Raw genomic sequence first — 24,809 nt, forward strand, 5'->3', positions numbered from 1 at the left:
GATTGCTTCTCATAGGTACCAATCCAGTGACCCCTTGCCCAAGCCATTGACCTTGGGCTCAAGCCAGCAATCATGGGCTTCAAGTTCTGGAACTTTGGGCTTAAGCCAGCAACCGTGAGATCATCTCTATGATCCCACGCTCAAGCCGGCAGTCCCACACTCAAGGTTGTGAGCCTGCACTGAAGTCAGATGAGCCCATGCTCAAGCTGGTGACTGTGGGGTTTCGAACCTGGATCCTAAGGGTCCAGGTTGATGCTCTATCCACGGTGCCACCACCAGTCAGGCAAAAACATGTAAATATTTTTTTTTTCATTTTTCTGAAGCTGGAAACAGGGAGAGACAGTCAGACAGACTCTCGCATGCGCCCGACCGGGATCCACCCGGCACGCCCACCAGGGGGCGACGCTCTGCCCATCCTGGGCGTCGCCATGTTGCGACCACAGCCACTCTAGCGCCTGGGGCAGAGGCCAAGGAGCCATCCCCAGCGCCCGGGCCATCTTTGCTCCAATGGAGCCTTGGCTGCAGGAGGGGAAGAGAGAGACAGAGAGGAAAGTGCGGCGGAGGGGTGGAGAAGCAAATGGGCGCTTCTCCTGTGTGCCCTGGCCGGGAATCGAACCCGGGTCCTCCGCACGCTAGGCCGACGCTCTACCGCTGAGCCAACTGGCCAGGGCACATGTAAATATTTTTAAAGACTAATAAAGCTTCTTGCCAGCTTTATGACCCAGGAATATGTTTTCAAGGACCTGGGAAACATCTCTTTAAAATGTAAACATCAAGCAAGCTTGTGTCCCTATCACTCAGTTTCTGTGGGAGGGTAGAAGCCTAACTTCAGTGGGCACCTGGCTCCAAGCTGCAAAACTAGATCCTGTCATAAAGATATGAGACACTTATTTTTCCCATGCAGAAAGCCAATTGTATTAGTCTACTCAAGCTGCTCTAACAAAATACCACACACTGGGTGCTTAAACCACAGAAATGTATTTTCTTATAGTTCTGGAGGCTAGAACCACAATCAAGGTGCCAGGAAATTCAGTTTCTGGTGAGGACTCTCTTCCTGGTTTGTAGACAGCCACCTTCTCCTACGTCCTCACATGGCCTTTCCTCAGTGCGTGCAGAGGGAGAGAGGGAGGGGAGAGCGCAGGTAAGCTCTGATGTCTTCTTATAAGGACACTGGTCTTTAGGACCTCATTTAACCTTAGTTACCTCTCAAAAGGCCACATCTCCAAAGACAGCCACACTGGGGTTTTGAGCTTCGATATATGAATTGGAGGAGTGGGGAGACACAAACATTCAGTCCAAACACTGGTGTACTGATACATATGGTACCCCAGTTGCCAGGTAAATTTCAGATAAAGTATGTGTGAGACCTGGTGGTGTCAAGGCCTCTTATTTGAGGACTAATACGTATATCTTGGGACTATATATGTAATCAGTTATATCTGCTTGCTATATATAGGGGTTAGATTTGTGTTTGCCTTTGGAATCTCTTGGCAGATTGCCTGTGATGTACATCACATTCTGGTGCAATGTTCACTCAGTAATAAACTTCTCCTTCGACCTCTGTGGAGACTTTTTCTAGGTTGGCAGAAGCTGCTGTTCTATTTTTTATTTCATAGCTCCTGAAAGTACCTGAAAAGAGCCCTCTTCAGAGTTGAGGAGACAGGGAAGGGTGGGCAGGAAAACAGGTATCACCATTGTCCATCCATTTCAAAGACGTCACATAAGGTTTCAAGGTGTAAGAGGACCTGGGAGAATAAGGAAGCACTGGGAAGCCTGGATTGGGCTTCTTGGCACCCTGCGTTTCTCTTCTACTTTTCCTGCATTTGTCCACTCCTCCATTTTTCCTTAGTCACATGGAGGTTCCGCAGAGCCATCAAAAGGAAACTCACTATCTCAGCTTCCTGGCAGCTTCACGTGGCAGTGCTCAGGTTGGTATGACACTGTGGCCAAGAGAGTGGGTGCTTGTATCAAACAGGTCAAGATTCAAGTTCTGCCTCTGCCACTTCCTAGCTGAGTGACCTTGAGAAAGTCACTTCGTTTCTCTGAGCTTCAATTCTTAGCCTATAAAATGTGTAACAGCACCTAGCTTAACGGGTTGTTGTGAGAATTATGTATAATAATGTAGGTAAAGTACATCGCATAGTGCCTCCACAAAGATAATTTTGTTTTTAATTATATTTTCCTAAGACTACACTACACTGCCTCCTTTCCTCCCCCAAACAATTAACCAGTTGTCCTGGCACTTTTCTTCTCTGATCTGAAACTAGGGCAGTAAAGCACAAAATTCTTAGTCTAGTGTTTCTGGATTCTCTGCTATGCTCATGCAAACTGGGCTATTTATTTATTATTTACGGCAGGAAACAAATGCAACAGTGACAGGGATGTGGGAAAACCAGCATTCTGGTGGGGGTGGCACAGTCTCTGGAGAGCTAGTTTGTATTGTAGCTTTACCTCTTGGAGTCTATATTAAGAAAACAACCAATCATGCAGAGGTTTATGAACACTAATCCCATTAAAACATTCTGTACAATAGGGAAAAATGAGTACGATTTAAGCATTGAACAATTACATTATAATACATCTTCTATGCATCCATTCAAGAAGATGTTTTTGAATAATTTTTAGACAAAGGAAAGGCTCAGATGTTGGATGAGAAAATTTCAGGAAAATAATTAGTGCTAACTTTGCAAAACTTAACTTGTTCAATGACTGTTATATATATATAATGTAGACCTAGAACTCTAAAAGTATAAAAGTATTTTAAAATGCTGACCGTAGTTAATGCTGGAAGAGAAGACACAGTAATTTTCATTTTCTTTCATTTCCTAAACTGTTTCAACTGCTTGTACTACTTGAATATTTGAACCCCAGAACCTTCCCTCCAACCCAAGGACAAAGGCAATAAAATCTAGATGTTGGAAAGAAACTCGGATACCACGTTTCTGCTCAGTTTTATTATCTGCTGAAGGCAATATTTAAGCACCAATCAAAACAAGAGGGCAGAGTGCCAAAGGGCCAGTACATGCAAACAATTGGGCCCCGCACAAATAAAGTGGCAACTACTGTAAAATTAATGGTCCAAGGTAACGATGCATTACCCAGGACAGGATAACCTTGTGGCCTCACACCCCTTTTGTGCGCTGAAATTTGGTAAAAAGCGGGGGTTCATAGTGCTGTATGTTCTGAAACATCATGTAAAGCCGGTTCATCAAGGAGGCAGCGGCATTTTGCAAGAGGTCAGAATCTTGAGCAATTAATCGGCTAAGAGGGGAAAAGAAAATCACTTTAGAGGCCATAACTCCTGGCCTTCCTCACGCCCCCCCCCCCCGTAACAATTAGACATACCCCTTGATTAGAGAGGTCCACAGGCTGTGACAGACCTGGGCCCCCTGGCCCTGCTTCACCAACCCGTGGCTGTCTGCACATCTCCAATAGAGTGCCCCACAAGCAGAGATTGGCCCCACCTCCTCCTGCTGCTACTCCCACCGAGTCCCTTCTAGAACTTACACTGTCAGCCAATTGCCAGTCACTGTGAACTCCCAATGCACCACCCCGCGGTAGGGCTCAGCACCTTCGCTCAGGACCATGCGGGCTACCTCCGCATTCATGTAGGATCGGAAAGGCACTGTGAGGGTGCTGCTGGAGTTAAGGAAAGTGCACCATCCGCACAGATTTCATGGTTCAGGCCCCCATGCTGTCAAGAGGCCAGGCATCCACCGGGCTGCCTCTCAGGCCACCCTCCAGGATGACCCTTCAAGGACCTCTGCGTCACAGCCCCTCTCAGACCACCCGTATGCCTCCAGGCCACCGCAGCTGCTCCTCTGGCCACCCTGGGTCCCCATTTTCCCCTAGGTCCCCACAGAAGTCTACCCCGCTCCTACCAGCCCGCAAAGCCTGTCCTGCCCATCCTCCTGTGTCCCCCTACCTCCTGTCCATCCCCTCACCCTTTACTTCCATGGGGAAAAGGAGACTATTTGAAAAAGATACAACACCAGCCCTTGGCTTTCCATGGGTCTGTCCGAGGCAGCGGCCTGTGCAGCCTGCCCCGAGTCCACGGATACCTCCTCGCCCTGGGGAGCGCCCTCAGCTGCTGCGCGCTCCCCTGCCACACTGCCTGTGTCTCCAGGGTCCACGGGGTTCCCCCCTGGGCTCCTGGGTGGTCCAGCACCACGGACCACACTGCCTGAGCCTTCCTTGTCCTCGTCCTCGGGGGCCTCCATGGCAGCTCGCGGGCCTCAAACGCCAACACACCGGGCGCTCACCACTAAGAGACCGGCCCTCCGCAAAGCCCCGCCCCTCCGCACGCAGCGCCTGCGCACACAGACCTTGGGGAGGCTCCTGCCATGGGATTGGTTCCCACAAATCCAGCCTTGCCACCTACTCTGCCCTTTCTCGAAGACCCCGTTGCTAGGGAGACACTGGCCCCCTCACGAAGCTCCTCCTCTCTGTGCCCCTCTCTGTGCCTGAGGCCCACACTGCAGACCCTCTCCATCTTAGAGGAGAGAGTGAGCGTGAAAGCCCGGGGTGCTACGGCCCCCAAGTAAGTTAAGGTGCAGAGTGGCAGAACGAGTGTAGATGAGTATAGATGGAGGGGCGCAGAAAGATGGGGCAAATGTGGCAGAGAAATAGGGTCAGGATGTGGCCAATTTAACCTTGCAGGGGGACTGGGAGAGCTGTTCCCTGAGGGGAAGAACTGGTCCAGGTCCTTGTGGGCCTTATGTGTCCATTTGTAAATGGTGAGTGTCAGAGTGCACGTAGGGAAACTGAGTCGTCTTAAGAAGTCTCTACTAGGCCCTGGCCGGTTGGCTCAGCGGTAGAGCGTCGGCCTGGCGTGCGGGGGACCCTGGTTCAATTCCCGGCCAGGGCACATAGGAGAGGCGCCCATTTGCTTCTCCACCCCCCCCCCTCCTTCCTCTCTGTCTCTGCGCTGGGGATGGCTCCTTGGCCTCTCTGCCCTAGGCGCTAGAGTGGCTCTGGTGGCGGCAGAGCGACGCCCCGGAGGTACAGAGCATCGCCCCCTGGTGGGTAGAGCGTCGCCCCTGGTGGGCGTGCCGGGAGGATCCCGGTCGGGCGCATGCGGAAGTCTGTCTGACTGTCTCTCCCCGTTTCCAGCTTCAGAAAAATTAAAAAAATAAATAAAGAAGTCTCTACTCGCCTCAGACTTTTAGAATTCTGAGAATAACTAGTATTTCTGAAAAAAAATGTATTAATGAGCTCCTTTCCCAACCAGTTCCCTCGGGCGAACCCAGAAACTTTTACCAAGGACGTGCTGTGAAAGTGCCCAAGTGCCCACAGAGACGCCCCCCCCCTCCCCACGCCAAGAAATTAAGTAGAGTTTTCCACTCCCCCGGCCTTGACAGCAGTTCCCAAACCACGCTCCGCCAGGCATGCAATAAGGGCTACTGCCTTATCCCAACAACCCCGTCCACCACCCCCACATAAAACCAAAGATGAAACAAAACATCAGATGGGGAAGCATGTGACTTCCAAGAAAAGGGGTCTCCCCCAAACTGGGAGATTAGTGCTGAGAAGTGTGTTCATGGCTGGTCACTCATCACGGCAGGCCCCGCCTTCACGACCTCATCTCAGCTCTATTACCTCCCCAAAGCCCCACTTCCAAATACCATGTTGGTGGGCGTCAGGGCTTCAATATATATATATATGAATTTTGCTGTGAGAGGACTCGAACATTCAGTCCATAGCAGAGTGCAACTCACTGACTTTATCTTTCTCTATGTGATTATTTTTAACAGGGAGCCGAGGTTTTATGTGACCAAACATAGAAACAACGTTTTCACTGATCGATAATCCATGCTAGCTGTTGTGAGAGGTATGACAGGAGGAGGAACCAAGGTCTCACAGGTCATCTTAGGTGAGGGCCAGGACAGAGACAGTAAACTAAGATTTTGAGATAAATATTTTTTAAACAATTCAAATCCAGTGCCCTGGTGGAGCTCCTGGAATCCAAGGAGGTATCGGGGTCAAGATCTGTGATGACGGCTATTTTACTTTCTTTCACCTTCACCCTTCCCCTCCTTGCCTGGGGACAGTGCTTTCCCAGCTCTCCTTTTCAGTGCTGCTGACTGCTCACCCTCTTGTGCCAGGCCCACCCCTCACACCTCAGGCCCAGGAAGTGACAGCGGCCATGTGTAGGTTCCTGTCTCTTATTTCTGGGCCACCCTTCTTCCTGCGGTTCTGGTTACCTACCTTCCCCAGCTCTTCTGTGACCTGTCGGCTGCCCTGGTGGATGTCGCTACTAAGGAGGCTCCCTTTACAGGCTGCCAATTGGGCTCAGCCAATGGAGGGTACTGGCAGGAGACCAGAAAGTGTGAGGACTGAGAACCAGGGCGATTTGTCCCCCACACACATTTTCTGAGACTCCCTGCAGTTCTGGGAGTGGCTGCATTCCTCAGCTCTTCCCAGGATGCAGTAGCACTGACCCCTATCCCTGCCCCTGTAGGCCCAGGCTTGCCCTGGTACCTGACCATCCCTTGGTAGCTGTGACATGCTGGTAAATGTTTAACAACTGGTTCTTAGGAGTGTGGGCAGATTGGGGGGAGTGGAAGTATGCATATACACATGTATATAAGTTTATTATAATTCTAATTTTGTTATAATTCTGACCCACATAAAGAATGTGTAGCACACAATTTACAAATAATAGTAAAATATAAAATACTCTTTATTGTAAATTTCATAGACCTCATGGATTCTCACAGATTGCTTTAGTTGACTTTTGACAAACTGTTGTGTCTGTAGCCAACCTGTGCTTGCAGGTGATGATAGGTGTGGCTCTGACACAAATGTCTCTTGATATTTTCATTCATGCGAATGAGTAAGGCAAAACTGAGACAACATATATACACATCCATCAGTCACGTGAACAACTTCTTTTCTGAGTCAAAAATAGTGTTGAAATATGGCAAAAGCATTTCCTCAAATTTTTAGGCTATTCACAATGGAACAACTACAGGCAAAACACAAACTTAAGACATTTAATGTCCTTATTAACATTTCCTCCATCACTTCCTGAGCAAAACAATAAACCAAGTCCGGGTTTGTAGCATTTGTTAATTTCTGTGGTGTCAGTATTCTAACCCTGGCCAATTTCAAGGCACCAGCAGATGTCATGGAACACAGTGTTGGGTAGAGATGTGTACTTGCTCACTATTATATAGTATTTCCACCATACAGCTCCAATAGACAAAATTAACCACAAGAGCACAGCAAACAGTAACATATAGTAAAGTAATTAGAAAGCAATATTTTCAAAAGATTTTATTTATTCCTTTTGGAGAGAGTGAAGTGGGGGAGGAGCAGGAAGCATCAACTCCCCTATATGCTTTCACTAGGGAAAATAATTTCACATGAGGTCTATGAAACTTACAATAAAGAGTATTTTATTCACAGGTATTTGAACTGGTGACCTCAGCATTCCAGGTCAATGCTTTATCCACTGTGCCACCACAGGTCAGGCAAAAAGCAATGGTTTTTTACCTTTTAAAAGTGTAATTTATTTAATCCTAAATTCATACAGTTAAAATTTTAATAATTATGCAAGATAAATGACTTCTGGAGACCACTATACAGCAAAGTGCCCATAGTCAACAATACTGTATTAATTACTTATAACGTGCTATGCAATGGGCAAAAATTAAAAACAATCCCTTTAAGAAAGTGGTTTTCAAACTTTTTGAAGTCGGGATGCATTTAAAATCCTACAAATAATTGTAGACACACTATATACAAATTTCTGAGAAATATATTATAATAATTAAGTCAAATATTAAAGAAAAAATATAAAATCCAAGTGTGCTTTTATGGTAATTAAATGAAATAAATATGACAAAATTCAATTTATTCTGACATTAAAAAACATTTTCAGCCCTGGCCGGTTGGCTCAGTGGTAGAGCATCGGCCTGGCATGCGGGAGTCCCGGGTTCGATTCCCAGCCAGGGCACACAGGAGAAGCGCCCATCTGCTTCTCCACCCCTCCCCCTCTCCTTCCTCTCTGTTTCTCTCTTCCCCTCCCACAGCCAAGGCTCCACTGGAGCAAAGTTGGCCCGGACGCTGAGGATGTCTCTTGGCCTCTGCCTCAGGCACTAGAATAGCTCTGGTTGCAACGGAGCAATGCCCCAGATGGGCAGAGCATCACCACCTGGTGGGCGTGCTGGGTGGATCGTGGTCGGGCGCATGTGGGAGTATGTCTGACTGCCTCCCCGTTTCCAGCTTCGGAAAAATACAAAAAAAAAAAAAAAGGAAAAAAAACCCAAAACATTTTTATGTTACATTTCTTCAGTTATGCTTTTTAGAATTTGTAAAAAAGAGGGGTTAAAAAATAAAAAATGACAAAAAGTTATCTTTTTATATATATAGTCACATTCTTAGTAAAATTTAGTAAATTCAACAGGTCCTGGCATGAATGTGTTGCTTTTTCATTCTTGTGTTTATGAGAAACATGAGCCTGATGTGTCCTAGCCATTTCTTCAATGTTTGGGCATATATTTGAAAGGCAAACTCTCATTTCCTCAACAATATATTGAAGAATTCCTCTCTTTTTACTCTTAATTGTGGTGAGTGCAGAAAACCCCCACCATACATATCATCTTAACTGGACACCAAACAAAGGATAGAAGAAACTTGCCTCCAGTCTTTCTGGGGAACATGGGGATAGTGTTCCACCAGAAAGCACCACAACTTAACAGCATTTTGCAACCTAATCAGGCAAATGAGGTGGGGGGTTGGGCAGACTGTCAACTTACAGCTAATTCCCCACACCTCTTTCCTCCAAAAATCTAAACTCCAAAATACCTGTTGGATTTTTGGTCTTCAACAGGCACATATTTCTCTGGAATACCATAGGGCGCACCTGGAAATCTTGTAGAGCGCACCGGTGCTCCCTGGCGCACACTTTGAGAACCACTGCTTTAAGATTAGGAACAAGTCAAGGGTGCCCCCTTTCACCACTCTTACTCAACGTAGTACTGTCACTCCTTTCCACAGCAATCAGACAAGAAGGAATAAAAGGCATCCAAATTGGAAAAGAAGAAGGAAAACTGTCATTATTTGCTGATGACATCATACTGTACATAGAAAACCCTAAAGTCTTAGTCAAAAAACTACTAGACCTGATAAATGAATTCGGCAAGGTGGCAGGCTTATAAAATCAATATTTAGAAATCAGTCGCATTTTTATACACCAACAATAAACTCTCAGAAAGAGAAATTAAGGAAACAATTCCCTTCACTATTGCAACAAAGTAATAAAGTACCTAGGTAAATTTAACCAAGGATGTAAAAGAATTGTACTTGAAAAATTATAAGACATTAAAAAAAGCAATCGAGGAAGATATAAACAAGTGGAAGCATAGACTGTGTTCATGCATAGTAAGAATAAACATCATTAAAATGTCTATACTACACAAAGCAATCTATAGATTCAATGTAATTCTTATTAAAATACCAATGGCATACTTCACAGATCTAGATCAAATGTTCCAAAACTGTATTTGAAACAACAAAAACAAAAAGAACCTGAATAGCCTCAGCAGTCTTGAAAATGAAGAACAAAGTGGGAGGTATCACGCTTCCTGATATCAAGTTATACTACAAGGCCATTATAATCAAAACTTTGTGGTATTGACATAAGGATAGGACACACAGATCAATGGAACAGAACAGAGAACTCAAAAGTAAACCTACGTAATTAGGGTCCATTGATATTTGACAAAAGAAGCAAGAGTATACAATGGAGTAGAGACAGTCTCTTTAATAAATGGTATTAGGAAAATTGGACTGTACATGCAAAAAAATGAAACTAGACCACCAACTTACACCATTCACAAAAGTAAATGCAAAATGCATAAAATACTTAAATATAAGTCATGAAACAATAAAAATCTTAGAAGAAAACACAGGCACTAAACTCTCTGATATCTCTCGTAGCAATATTTGTGCCAATATATTTTCACGTGCAAGTGGAATAAAGGACAAAATAAAAGGGACTATATCAATCTAAAAAACTTTAACACAGCAAAAGACACCATTAACAAAATAAAAAGACAGCCCACACAACGGGAGAACGCATTTGCCAATTTGTCTGATAAGGGGTTAATAACCAAAATTTATAAAGAATTTCTAAAACAACATCTGGAAGGTAAACAGTCCAATTAAAATATAGGCAAAGGACCTGAATAGACACTTCTCCAAGAGGACATGTAGATGGCCAATAGGCATATGAAAAAATGTTTAACTTCACTAATCATCAGAAAAATGCAAGATAAAACTACAATATAATACCATTCCACACTTGTCAGAATGGCTTTCACTAACAAATCAACAAAAAAGTGTTGGTGAGGGTGTAGAGAAAAGGGAACCCACCTGCACTACTGGTGGGAATGCAGACTGGTGCAGCCACTGTGGAAAACAGTATGGAGATTGCTCAAAACATTAAAAATGGAACTGCCTTTTGACCCAGATATCCCACTTTTAGAAATATATCCTAAGAACCACAAAACACTGATTCAAAAGATGATATGCACCCCCATCGTTATTGCAGCATTGTTTGCAATAGCCAAGATCTGGTAACAGCTCAAGTGTCCATCAGTGGAAGAATGGATAAAAAAACCATGGTTCATATACACCGTGGAATACTATGTGGCTATAAAAAGGAAGGAAATGTTACCTTTTGTGATGGCAAAGATGGACCTGGTGGTTATTATGCTAGGTGAAATAAGTCAAGCAGAGAAAGACAAGTATCATATGATCTCACTTATATGTGGAATCTAATGAACACAGTGAACTGAGGAATGGAATAGAGGCAGAGACGGGGTCAATGAGAGCAGAGCAACAGCTGTCAGAGGGGGATGAGGGGACAGGATCAGAGGTGAAGGGATTAGTGAAATTACATATACATAACACATAGATACAGATAACAGGACAGCATATCCCAGAGGAAAGGGAGGGAGGGAGTCAGAGGGAGAGGGGCAAAGGGTGTAATGAGGGGCACGTTTTGGGGAGTGAGGGTGTTATCTTGAGTGGGACACTTGAATAGATGTTAACACAATAAATTTTAAAAATTGATGTGTTGAACATGTAATAAAAAAACTTTCCCCTCCCCCCCAAAATTGATGTGTTAAGTATTATAAGTGTTCTTACCACACATACACAAAAAATAGTAAAGGGGATGGGAGAAAACCTTTGTTGATGACATGTCTGTGCCCCTGATGGTGCTGATGGTTACCCAGGGGCATGCTTTCCCCAAACTCATAGAGTTGTAGACATTAAATATGCACATCTTTTTACATATTAAACATTCCTCAGTAAAGTGATTTAGGGAATAAAATAAAATAAGCTTTTATTATTGGCTGCACTGAACATCCAGGTCTCAAATTTCTGACGATTTAGCTCTCAGGAGCCCACATGAGCCAGCTCCCACTCCCCACTGCTTATTTGTCCCTCGTCCTAGCTCACACCGCTCTACATAGTCCTTTCGTTAAGCACTCCTCAGCAAATGCTTTAAAGTTCCCACTTGTTTCCTGCTGGTGCCCGGACTAGCGCTCCAACAGTAGATGCAGGCATCTCAGAATTATTTGGGGTGTCCTCATGTATCAGTCGTGGTTCATTTGCAGATATCTCAAACTGCTCTGGCTCGTTTTACACAAGGAGTTTAACACAGAAACCTGGTGCTTGCAAACATTGTAAGGTCCAGAAGAATGGGTTGCAGGCTGAGGCTCTGGGAATGACTCAGAACACCACAGAAATGACCTGCCAAGGGCGGCGGTAGCCAGGCTATAAGGAAGGTAGGGAATCAGGAAGGTACCAACTCCACCATTGGTTCCAGGAACACGTACCCCTTGCTATGGTCCAAGTTATCAGAAAGTATTTAGGCTCCAGAGCCACACTGGCTGCTAGATCTGCACAGACCACAATAAAGGATACCTTGGACCCAGGCGTGTGCTGCTGAACTTTAACAATGTGCTCTCCAGAGGTTGGGAGGAACCCTGGTTTGTAGCAGTTGCTGATCACTATGGTGTACACATACACTGCCACCACAGCCAATTTCAAGCTGCCTATATGACGTCACTGCAAAACGATGCTCGTAGTCTGCTATCACCAGCAGGTCCAAGATGGCCCAGCACACCATCACTGCTTGCACCCTGCCCCTCAGCACACACAGACACTCTCTGATACTCACATGGAAAATTTGATATCTGGGACTTGCAGAAAGAAGGGCCAGAAGCAGACTTTCGCCTCATTTTGCATTCCGAATCACGGGTAAGTGCAATGAGTTGGCCAAACCTGAACAGTGTCCACAATGCTAGTTCCAAAATGAGCGAAGGAAGTGCAGTTTTTATTTCTTTACTGTGTGCAGCAGAAAAAAGCTCACTAGACAAAGGTTGGTAAGGGCCAAGCTGCAGAATCCACCAGTCCTCTCTTTGGCTGCTTGACATATATGCTTTTAATATGCAGTAATAGCTAGCACTTACTACGTTCCAGACACAAGCGGTTTACATGTATTAATCTATCACGTAAATTTTCAGACAATAATGGCTGTGACAGTCTCCCATTTGCCTTGATGAAACCATTCTACAAACAAATGATAACATACCCACTGTCTCACCAATGCTAACCACTCAAAGTCCAATCCATCTCACGGTGATGTTCTTTCCATCTCTTGGTATATGATGGAAAGTTCTATAGATATCATTAAGTCAAGTCCATCCAGTCTAATGTGTCATTTAAGGCCAATATTTCCTTGCTATTTTCTGTCTGGATGATCTGTCCAGTTTTGTAAGTTAGTTATTAAAGTCCCTTACTATTATTATATTATTGTCAATTTCTCCCTTTTAGTCTGTTGATAATTGCTTTGTATATTTTGGTGCTCCAAGGTTGGGTGTATAGTACTAAGTGATTGGTGAGTTCAGTCCATTTACATTTAGGGTGCTGATGGCTAGATGAAGACTTACTACAACCATTTTCTCATTTGTTTTTTTATTGCTCTGTGTCTCCTTGTTTATTTTCCCTCGTGTTTCTGTCTGCTATTTTAGTTGAGTGGTTTTCTATGGTTTTTCTGTTTCCTCTTTTTCTTTTATTCAGTGAGAGGAGTGGAGGCAGAGACAGACTCTCACGTGTGTCCTGACCAAGATCTACCCAACAAGCCCACTAGGGCATTGCTCCATTGCTCACCAACCGAGCTCTTCTCAGCACCTGAGGCAGAGGCCATGGAGCCATCCTCAGCGCCTGGGGCCAACTCGCTCCAATAGAGCCATGGCTGCAGAAGGGGAAGCGGGTGGGGGAAGGGTGGAGGAGCAGATGGGTGCTTATCCTGTGTGCCCTGACCGGGAATCAAACCCAGGACAAGCACACTCTGGGCTGTCACTCTACCACGGAGCCAACCAGCCTGGGCCTATTTCCTCCTTTTCTATCTTTCATGTCTCAGCTCTGGATTTTTGTTTTGTGATTACCATTAGGTCTGTATAAAATGTCTCATAGATACAATAGTCCTCTTTTTCCTGTTGCTATCTTATTTTATCCAGCTATACAAGTCCAGTCCTTTTTCTCTTCCTCTTTTATGTTTCTGTTATCAAAAATAACCCTTTCTTATGTTGTGAATTCATTACCGATTTGTAGCAGTTATAGTTATTTTTAGTGCCTTTTCAAAGGCACTAACGTGATACAAGTAAGTGTTTAATGCCCTATTTTGAGTTAGAGTTGCAATTTCCTGCTTCCAGCTGTCATGTTTTGAATATTCTTGCATTTTTGTTTTAGGTAGAACAGCTCCTTTCAACATTTCTTTTTTTATTATTAAAGATTCTCATTGTTTTTAAAGTATTTATTTTAATGTTTGTTGTATTGATTTTCTAGAGAGAGAAAGGGAGAGAGCTGGAGAAAGACAGGAATAATCTGTTCCTGTATGTGCCCTGACTGGGGATCAAACTGGCAACCTCAGCATTCCGGGATGATGCTCTAACCAACTGAGCGATATGGCCAGGGCTCAACATTTCTTATAATCCAAGGTTGGTAAATTCTCTCAATTTTTGTTTGTCTGGGAAATGACTTATTTCTTTTTTGTATCTAAAGGATAACTTTGCTGGGTATATTTCTTTTTTTAATTTATTGTGTTAACATGGTTTCAAGTGTCCCACTCCATATAACACCCTCAAACCCCCGCATCTTGACCCCCATGCCCCATGCAAAGTCTCTCTTTATTCCCATTTCACACTCTTTGCCCTTCCCCAGTACTTCCTTCCTCCTTTGGCTCTGGGACTTGCTGCCCTGTTATCTGTACCTATGTATTATGTAAATATAATTTGGCTAATCTCTTCACTTTCTTTGTTTCTTTTTCTTGAGGGTGTGTGTGTGTGTGTGTGTGTGTGTGTGTGTGTGTGTGTGTGTGTGTGTGTGTGTATGTGTGTGTGTGTGACAGAGACAGAGACAGAGAGAGGGACAGATAGGGACAGACAGACAGGAAGGAAGGGAGATGAGAAGCATCCACTCATAGTTGTGGCACCTTAGTTGTTCATTGATTGCTTTCTCATATGTGCCTTGACTGGGGGGGGGTACAGCAGAGCTAGTGACCCCTTGCTCAAGCCAGCGACCTTGGGCTTCAGTCCAGTGACCTTTGAGCTCAAGCCACCGACCATGGGGTTAGGTCTATGATCCCATGCTGAATCCAGAAACCCCGCACTCAAGCTGGTGAGCCTGCACTCAAGGCGGATAAGCTTGTGCTCAAACTGGTGAACTTGGGGTTTCGAACCTGAGATTTTGTGTCCCATTCCAATGCTTTATCCACTGCGCCACTGCCTGGTCAGGACCCTTCACCTTCTTTGATCCTATTTCCTTATCCTTCTTTCTTCTGATGGCTGTCCATCAGTTCCTTGTGACCCTGCCTGTTTCTATTTCATTCCTCAGTTTATTGTGTTCATTAGATTTCACGTATAAGTCAGAGCATATGATATTTGTTTTTCTCTTCCTGGCTTATTTCACTTAGCACAATAATCTCCAGGTCCATCCATGTTGTAGCAAATGGTAAGATTTTCTTCTTTCTCATGGCCACTTAGTTTTCCATCTTGTATATTCACCACAACGTTTTCATTTATTCATCCTCTGCTGAACACTTGGCTGTTTCCAGATCTTGCCTATTGTAAAGAATGCTGCAATAAATATGGGGGTGCATATCTTCTATTGAATTAGTGTTTTGGGATTCTTAGGATGTATTCTTAGAAGTGGGACAGGTAAGCCATAAAGAAGTTACATTTTCAGTTTTTTGAGGAAACCCCATACTGTTTTCCACAGTGACTACACCAGTCTGCATTCCCATCAGCAGTGCAGGAGGGTTCCCTTTTCTCCACACACTCGCCAGCAGTAGTTTGTGCTTTGTTAATGAGAGCCATTGTGAGAGATATGGGGTTGCATCTCATTGTAATTTTAATTTTTATTTCTCTAATGATTAGTGACATTGTGCATTATTTTCATATGCCTATTGGGCAACTGTATGTACTTTTTGGAGAAGTGTCTATTCAGGTTTTTTGTTCATTTTTTTTAGGTGAGAGGAGGGGAGATAGTAAGAGAGACTCCTGCATGGTCCCTGACCAGGACCCACTCCACCACCCCCATCTGGCACCAGGGCAAACAAAGCAATTGAAAGGTATATTTGAGAGGGCATGACCAGGTCGTTCCTGAGTGGGTCTCAGCCACAAATAGGTCATAAGTCATAATGACAGGAAGGAAACACTCAGCCAGTGCCAAAAAAGGCTTGAATGGTGATCTGCACAGAAGAACTATAGGACATGGTGGGAAAGTTCTGCAGAAAGTTGGCCACGATCAGTGGTACAGCGCTGGTGGAAATAGGCGATCTAATAAAGACAAGTCGTGGAGCTGAAAATTGACTCCTACCAGGAACATGATCATGCTGTTTCCTGCCGAAGTTACTCTGTAGAGAAACATCAGTGACAGGAGAGAACACTCTGGGATGTCTGGTGCTCAGACAGTCCCCCAAGAACGCATTCATTCACGTTGGTGTGGTTTCCAATTTCCTGGTAACACATTTTCTCTATCCTTAGTTCCAGGTGGGGAGAGAAAGCAAATGCACCACATCTTAATCAACAAGGAATGACGGATTATACTGTCTGGTTGGGTAAAGTGAACCAGCCCCTTGACACATGCTCATCTCTGAGGTTTTCAGCCTCTGAGCCAACAGCACCATCAGCAGCCCAGCCCGATCCTTGCATCTTCTGCTGGGAAAATAAAAAATAAAAAAGATCAGAACCTGGACTTGTGTGAACACAGTACTTGAAGAACAGAGAGCAGAGATTCGATCAAGGTTTCTGGGCAAGCCTCCCATGAAATTTCCCTTCAAGCTAAATGAGACCTGAACACAGGTAGAATCTGACTGTCTGTCATTCAAGGGCAGGAGGAAGATAGTGTGGTGGCACAGGAAAAGGGCCCAGGGACTCTTGTTTTACTCACTCAAACTCACCTCTCAAGGTCTTGGGCCCCTTCTCACCCTGAGGCTGGGACTTGAACATCTGCAATGGTTTTCTCCCACCATTCAACCAGCGAATCAGTGCTCCTCAGGGTGAAGAAGAAGGAAAGGAGAAAGTGAAGGTTGATAGGTCAGGAGACTCGGGGGAGCAGCTTTAACAACTGCCCTGTTGGGCACCTCTTGCTCTCTGATTCTTCTGTGCATGTGAACAGGTGGGTGGGGCTGGCAGGCCCAGCCAGCCAGCGCTGCTCTGGGCTTTGTCACAAGTATGCTTTTTGTTGGCAAGGTCTGGACTGGCTTCCCGTGCACTAGAATGATGAGATCTGAGAGCTTGGTGTGACAGCTGGCATGTGTCTGACTCTTACGACTGTGCTCTTGACTGAGCTCCTAACTACTGTGCTGAAATTTATAATCAATAAATCCCCAGGTGTGCACCTACATTTGGGCACCACTTGACTAATGTCAAACTCATTCCTATGCCCACTCCCCTCTAAGTCAATGCCATTTCCCACTTTGCATTCTATCGGTGTCTGGCACATATTAGGGGCTCACAAAAAGTTTGATCATTTTTTCAACTTATCCTAAAATCCCATCAGTCAAAAAGCTGTCCATTTCATTGAATAAACATTTATAGACTCTTGTTATGGAGCGAGGACTGAGAGGAATATTCCTTTAAATACCTCTCATATCCATTCCTTCTTCTTTACTGTTATGTTTTTAGAATTCAAGAATTTATTACCTTACACCAAGACTCACTACCAGCAACCTCTCAGACAGTCCATGGCCTCAAGGAGTTCACTATAGGATGGAAGTAACAGAAAAGGGAACAGACTATTATAATACAAAGTGACATGCAGTATATTGGGGAGGTTCAAGGGCCTACAAAAACACCCAGGCAGAGTACCTGACCAATTCTTATCAGGAGAGAAGTTACATCTCAGCGGAGACATGAGCAATGAGTAAGACCTAGCCAGTCAGTTCCTTCTACAGCCAGTCAGAGACAAGGAGGGAAGAGAGAAGAAACAAACGTCAATACATCCGTCTCTGCCAACCAACAACGGGGTGAGAAGATCTGACCCCTAATCTCGGATGAGGAGGGGTAGACAGTGGAAATAACTAACTCGATTCATAACTTTTCATCTCTGTTACCACGGACAGGTGCACGTGGTTAGAGCATCTCTTCTCTAGGTTGTGTCTGTGGACCAGCAGCATCAGCATCTTCTGGGACTTCCTAGAGAGTCCCAACTCAGGCCTACTGACTCAGGAACCCTGGAGGTAGAGCCTAGCAATCTGGGGACAGAGCCCTCTGGAAGGGGGTGGAGTACATGTACTGATGTCTCCGAAGTTTGAGAACTACTGGCTTCAAGTACACCTCACTCATTCCCTGGTGGTTTTCACTTTTGACCTAAAGCGAGAATGAGAGAACAGACATAAGAGGGTTTTCACATGTTCAATGATTGTACGGTTCCAACATCAGAATGAAAGTGAAAATACTCGCCCTCGTCCAAGAGAAACCAGCCTGCCCCCTATGCTTCTTCTGTGCCCAAGTAATCTGACAGCCTGGTGTTCTAAAAGAAATGCACCCTCCTGGCTGTTCCCCAGGGTTCTTAATCCACGTCTCTGTCATGTGACTCCAGCTTTTCACATTTCTCACTTTCACTTCCCACATGAAGGTTTTCCTGACTTCGTGGCATTGCACTCTGAACATAGTGAGAGATCCTGGAAGCAGTTTCCATCTTTGCCCTTTGGATCCAGCAGTGAGGAGCTCACAGGGGAGGTGAGGAATCACAAATGCTTTCTGTGAGACCTTCGGGGATGGATTGTCATATCCATTTTCTGTGCTCCAGTGTCAGAGCAGACAATTAGAGGGCAGAAGGCCAGGCCCAGGGTTCTGTCTACTTCATCAGTGGACTTCAAACAGGTTTGCTCAATCCGCCCACCCCCAATACAGAGAAAGATTTTTGTGAAACTATGCCTGATACTCACATACACAACATATTTATTTATTTCTTTGTTTATTTATTTATTTATTTATAAGTGAAAGGGGAGATAAAGTGACAGATTCCAGCATGGATCTTGAGTGGCATCCATCTTGCAACCACTGTCTGGGGCCGATACTCTAATAAAGTGAAGCTATTTTTAGTGCCTAAGGCAGATGCTCCAATCAACAGAGCTATCCTCATCTTCCAGGGCCAGCATTTGAACCAATTAAGCCACTGGCTGCAGGAAAGGAAGAAGGAGAAAAAAGGAAAGAGGGGGGGAATCAGACGGTTGCCTCTCTTGTGTGCCCTGACCAGGACTCTACCCTGGGACGTACATACACTGTGTCGACGCTCTATTCAATGAGCGACCAGCCATGGCCACACAGACATTTTTAAACTAGTTTTGGAAATTTTTCGTATGTTTAAATAGTTCCAAGGTATGATTTTTAGCTTACTGTAAATACTCATAAATTTTAACGACCCCTGCCTGCACTTCCTTGAGAAAGCTCTATTTAGCCTCAGCGGTGTGTGTGTGTGTGTTGGAAGAACAGGCACTAAGAGTACACAAGCTTCCAAAAGCCATGGATAGGGCTTGTTTCACAGCAACCTCCTGGGGAAGAGGTGGCTGCCATGTCATAAGGTACAGAACAGGCATTTTGGACGGTGGTCACCTCTTCATGGCACCAGTGTCACCTCGACCTTACACAGCTGTGCTTGTGTGAGCACACTGAGCCTTCTGTTGTGGGGACTCCGTCCCGAAGGTTAAGGAAAGCAGCCTCCACGCACTCAAAAATGACCTGTGTCAGCCCTGCTGGGTGGCTCTGTGGATAGAGTGTCATCCCAGTGCATTGAGCTCGTGGGTACGGTCCCATCAGGACACATATGAGAAGCAGGCACAGAGTGTACAACTAAATGGAACAACTAAGTGGAGCAGCAAGTTGATGCCCCCTCCTCTCACAAACGGAAAAATAAAAACTGAAAATGTCCTCCATCACTGAGACATTGGCGACATCATCCCCAAGGAGAAGACCCGAACGTGCTGTTACTGGGAACTCCACCGGCAGTATGTGTTTCTGGAAATGGCATTCCAGTCCCCCAGGCATAGCACAGAATCATGACAAAATTGCATCTGAGAGAGGGGCTGAGCAACTGGCTCTAATCGTCCTGGCTCCCCCCAAATTTGTAGCCAGGCCTCCTTGACAAGGAGCCCAAATTCTCAGAGATGGTGGTGGAGAAAATAAAAAAGAGAGCCTCTTCCTGATATGCCAAACTTTGTTTCCTCGAGATTAAATCCATTTTCAGATGAAGATAATGATATTATTGTAACCCTCCTCTTGTCAAGTCATAATACATTTGTCAGGCCTGACCGGTGGTGGCACAACGGATATAGTGTCAATGTGAGGTGCTGAGGAACTGGGTTCAAAACCCCGAGGTCTCCAGTTTAAGCACAGGGTTGCCAGCTCGAGCATGGGATCATTGATATGATCTCATGGTCTCTGACTTGAAGGCCAAGGTCGCTGGCTTGAGCAAGGGGTCACTGGCTCAGCTTGGGCCTCTGCCCTCCATCAAGACACATATGAGAAGCAAACAATAAACAACTAAAGTGACGCAACTACAAGTTGATGCTTCTCATCTCTCTCCCTCTCTCTCTCTCTCTCTCCAAAAAACAAAACAAAATGAGAAACTAAACCATATCTTTTTTATTTCAACCATGATGTCTTTAGTTACCCAAAACGTTGACTTTTTTCTTTTATAAATTTTAATATAATTTATTGTGTTTACATAGATTCTAGTGTTCCCCGGAGTGCATCCCCCCTCCACTGTGTTCCCCGCTACATCCCCCTTGTCCCCCTCCCTGTAACACCCTCCCCTCTTCCCTCCAGGATTTATTTTTCTGCTCTCATCCCATCCTATCATCCCCTTTCCCTCTGTCCGCTTTCCCTCTGGATCCTTTGATCCAGCCTCTGTCTCTGTTCTGTTCTTCAGTTCATATTGCTCATCGGATTCCTCTAATGAGTAAGATCATATAATATTTTTCTTTCTCAGCCTGGCTTTTTTCACTTAACATAGTAATTTCAAGGTCCATCCATGTTGTCGCAAAAAGTAGTATTTCCTTTTTTTTTCATGGCCACGTAGTAGTCCATTGTGTGTATTTACCACTACATTTTTCTTGGCCATGCTTACACTTTTTTTTTCATTATGCAAATAAGATGCAAAACCAACTTTTATTTCATTGGTGAAAATGCGCTATACAAAACGCTGAAAGTACTGGAGTATCTGCATGTTCCCTGATCCCCTCATTTTTTAAATTAATTTTAATGGGGTGACATTGATAAATCAGGGTACATATGTTCAGAGAAAACATCTCCAGGTTATTTTGACATTTGATTATGCTGCATACCCCTCACCCAAATTCATATTGCCTTCTGTCACCTTCTAATTGGTTTTCTTTGTGCCTGTACCCTCCCCCAACGCCCTCCTTCTCCTCCCCCTGCCCCGTAAATACCACACTCTTGTCCATGTCTCTGAGTCTCATTTTTGTGTCCCACCTATGTATGTAATCATTTAGTTCTTAGTTTTTTCTGATTTATTTATTTCACTCCGTATAATGTTATCAAGGTCCATCCATGCTGTTGTAAATGATCTGATGTCATCATTTCTTATGGCTGAGTAGTATTCCATAGTATATATGTACCAAAGCTTTTTAATCCACTCATCCACTGACGGACACTTGGGCTGTTTCCAGATCTTCGCTATTGTGAACAATGCTGCCATAAACATGGGGGTGCATTTCTCCTTTTGAAACAGTGCTATGGTGTTCTTGGGGTATATTCCTAAAAGTGGGATAGCTGGGTCAAAAGGCAGTTCGATTTTTAATTTTTTGAGGAATCTCCATACTGTTTTCCACAGTGGCTGCACCAGTCTGCATTCCCACCAGCAGTGCAGGAGGGTTCCCTTTTCTCCACATCCTCGCCAGCACTTATTCTGTGTTGTTTTCTTGATAAGCACCATTCTGGCTGGTGTGAGATGATATCTAATTGTGTTTTCAATTTGTATTTCTCTAATAATTAGAGATGTGGAGCATTTTTTCATATGCCAATTGGCCATCTGTATGTCCTCTTTGGAGAAGTGTCTTTTCATTTCTTTTGCCCATTTTTTGATTGGATTGTTTGTCTTCTTAGTGTTGAGTTTTACAAGTTCTTTATAAATTTTGGTTATTAACCCCTTATCAGACATATTGTCAAATATGTTCTCCCATTGTATAGTTTGTCTTTTTATTCTTTTCTTATTGTCTTTGGCTGCGCAAAAGCCTTTTAGTTTGATATCGCCCCATTTGTTTATCCTGTCTTTTATTTCACTTGCCTTTGGAGATAAATCAGCAAATATAATGCTTCGAGAGATGTCGGACAGCTTACTGACTATATTTTCTTCTAAGATGCTTATGGTTTCACGTCTTACATTTAAGTCTTTACTCCATTTTGAGTTTATTTTTGTGAATGGTGTAAGTTGCTGGTCTAGTTTCATTTTTTTCACGTAGCTGTCCAATTTTCCCAACACCATTTGTTGAAGAGGCTGTCTTTTCTCCATTGTCTGCTCTTACTTCCTTTGTCAAATATCACTTGTTTATAGGGGTGTGGGTTTATTTCTGGATTCTCTGTTCTGTTCCATTGATCTATATGCCTGTTCTTATGCCAGTACCAATCTGTTTTGAGTACAATGGCCTTGTAGTATAAATTGATATCAGGAAGTGTGATACCTCCTACTTTATTGTTCCTTTTCAAGATTGCTGAGGCTATTTGTATTCTTTTTTGGTTCCATATAAATTTTTGGAATATGTGTTCTATACCTTTCAAGTATGTCATTGGTATTTTAATTGGTATTGCATAGAATTTATAAATTGCTTTGGGTAATATAGACATTTTAATGATGTTTAATCTTTCTAACCATGAGTACGATATATGCTTCTGCTTGTTTGTATCTTCCTTGATTTCTTTTATCAATGTTTTATAATTTTCCAAGTACAAGCCTTTAATCTCCTTGGGTAAATTTAGTCCTAGGTACTTTATTTTTTTGGTTGCAAGAGTGAAGGGGATTGTTTCCTTAATTTCTTTTTCTGACAGTTCATTGTTGGTGTATAAAAATGCCTCAGATTTCTGAGTATTAATTTTATATCCTGCCACTTTGCTGAATTCATTTATCAGGTGCAGTAGTTTTTTGACTGAGACTTTAGGGTTTTTTATATATAATATCATATCATCGGCAAATAATGATAGTTTTAGTTCTTCTTTTCCAATTTAGATGCCTTTTATTTCTTCTTCTTGTTTGATTGCTATTGCTAGGACTTCCAGTACTATGTGAATAAGAGTGGTGAAAGGGGGCACCCCTGCCTTGTTCCTGATCTTAAGGGATTGCTTTTAATTTTTGCCCTTTGAGTATGATATTGGCTGTGGGTTTGTCATGAATGGCCTTTATCATGTTGAGGTGTGTTCCTTGTATTCCCACTTTGCTGAGAGTTTTGATCATGAATAGGTGCTGGATTTTATCAAATGCTTTTTCTGCATCTATTGAAATTATTATGTGGTTATTCTCCTTTCTTTAGTTTATGTGATGAATCACATTGATTGATTTGTGAATATTGTGCCAGCCTTGCCACCCCAGAATAAATCCCACTTGATCATGGTGTATGATTTTTTTCATATATTGCTGGATCCTATTGGCTAATATTTTGTTGAGTATTTTAGAATCTAGATTCATCAGGGATATTGGCCTATAATTTTCTTTTTTTGTGTTGTCTTTGTCTGGTTTTGGAATTAGAATTATGCTCGCCTCATAAAAGGAGATTGGAAGTCTTCCTTCCTCTTGAATTTTTTGAAATAGCTTGAGAAAGATAGGAGTTAGTTCTTCTTTGAATATTTGGTAAAATTCACTTTTGAAGCCACCTGGCCCAGGGCTTTTGTTTTGTTGGGAGTTCTTTGTTAACTGTTTCAATCTCATTTGTTGTAATTGGTCTGTTTAGGTTTTCTGATTCTTTCACATTGATTTTAAAATGATTATATGATTCAAAGAATTTGTCCATTTCATCTAGATTGTTTATTTTTTTGGCATACAGTTCTTCATAGTATTTTCTTACACTATTTTGTGTTTCTGTTGTGTCAGTTGTTATTTTACACTCTCATTTCTAATTTTATTTATTTGAGTCCTCTCTCTTTTTTTCTTGGTGAGTCTAGTTAAAAGTTTATCGATCTTGTTTACCTTTTCAAAGAACTAGCTTCTGGTTTCATTGATCCTCTGTATTGTTTCTTTAGCCTCTATATCATTTATTTCCACTCTGATCCTTATTATTTCCTTCCTTCTACTTCCTCTAAGCTTTACTTGCTGTTCTTTTTCTAGTTCTTTTAGTTGCAGGGTTAAGTTGTTTGTTTGAGCTTTTTCTAGCTTCTTAAGGTATGCCTGTAATGCTATGAACTGTCCTCTTAGGACTGCTTTTGCTGTGTCCCACAGATTTTGAGTTGTTGTATGCTCATTTTCATTTGTTTCAAGGAAATTTTTTATTTCTTCCTTAATCTCACTGTTGATCCATTCGTTATTTGATAACATGCTGTTTAGTTTCCAAGTGTTTGAGTGATTTTCATTTTTTCTATTGTAGTTGATTACTAGTTTTATGCCATTGTGATCAGAGAAGATGCTTGATATGATTTCAATCTTAAATTTGTTTGAGACTCATTTTATGCCCTAATATGTGGTCTATCCTAGAGAATGTACCATGCACAATTGAAAAGAAAGTATATTCTGCTGCTCTAGGGTGAAAGGTTCTGAAGATAGCTATTAAATCCTGTTGATCTTGTGTGTCCCTTAATTCTGCTGTTTCTTTGTCAATTTTCTTCTTTGAGGATTTATCCAGTTATGTTAGTGGGGTATTGAAATCCCCTATTATTATAGTATTGCTGTTGATATTGTCCCTTATGTCCATCAAAGTCTGCTTTATATATTTAGGTGCTCCTATATTAGGTGCGTTGATATTTATAATGGTTATCTCTTCATTTTGGGTTGCTCCCTTCATCATTATGTAGTGACCTTCTTTATCCCTTACTATATATAGTCTTTGTTTTAAAGTCTATTTTATCAGATATATGTATTGCTACCCCAGCTTTCTTTTCATTTCCATTTTCATGAAATATTTTTTTATATACTTTTACTTTCAGTCTATGTGTATCTTTTGTTTTGAGGTGAGACTCTTGTAGACAGCATATGTACTGGTCCTGTTTTCTTACCCATTCAATTACCCTATGTCTTTTGATTGGAGCACTTAATCCATTTACATTTAAGATTATTATTGATAT

General features: G+C 43.1%; 1 pseudogene; it reads left to right on the top strand.

Annotated features, from left to right (window-relative positions):
• Nucleotides 1-4,343: 4,343 nt before the first annotated feature.
• Nucleotides 4,344-24,809, top strand: part of LOC136385962 (splicing factor 3A subunit 2 pseudogene) — a 40,098-nt pseudogene continuing 19,632 nt past the window's right edge.

Source organism: Saccopteryx leptura, chromosome X, assembly GCF_036850995.1.
Source record: "Saccopteryx leptura isolate mSacLep1 chromosome X, mSacLep1_pri_phased_curated, whole genome shotgun sequence".
In the NCBI taxonomy this organism is placed as follows: domain Eukaryota; kingdom Metazoa; phylum Chordata; class Mammalia; order Chiroptera; family Emballonuridae; genus Saccopteryx; species Saccopteryx leptura.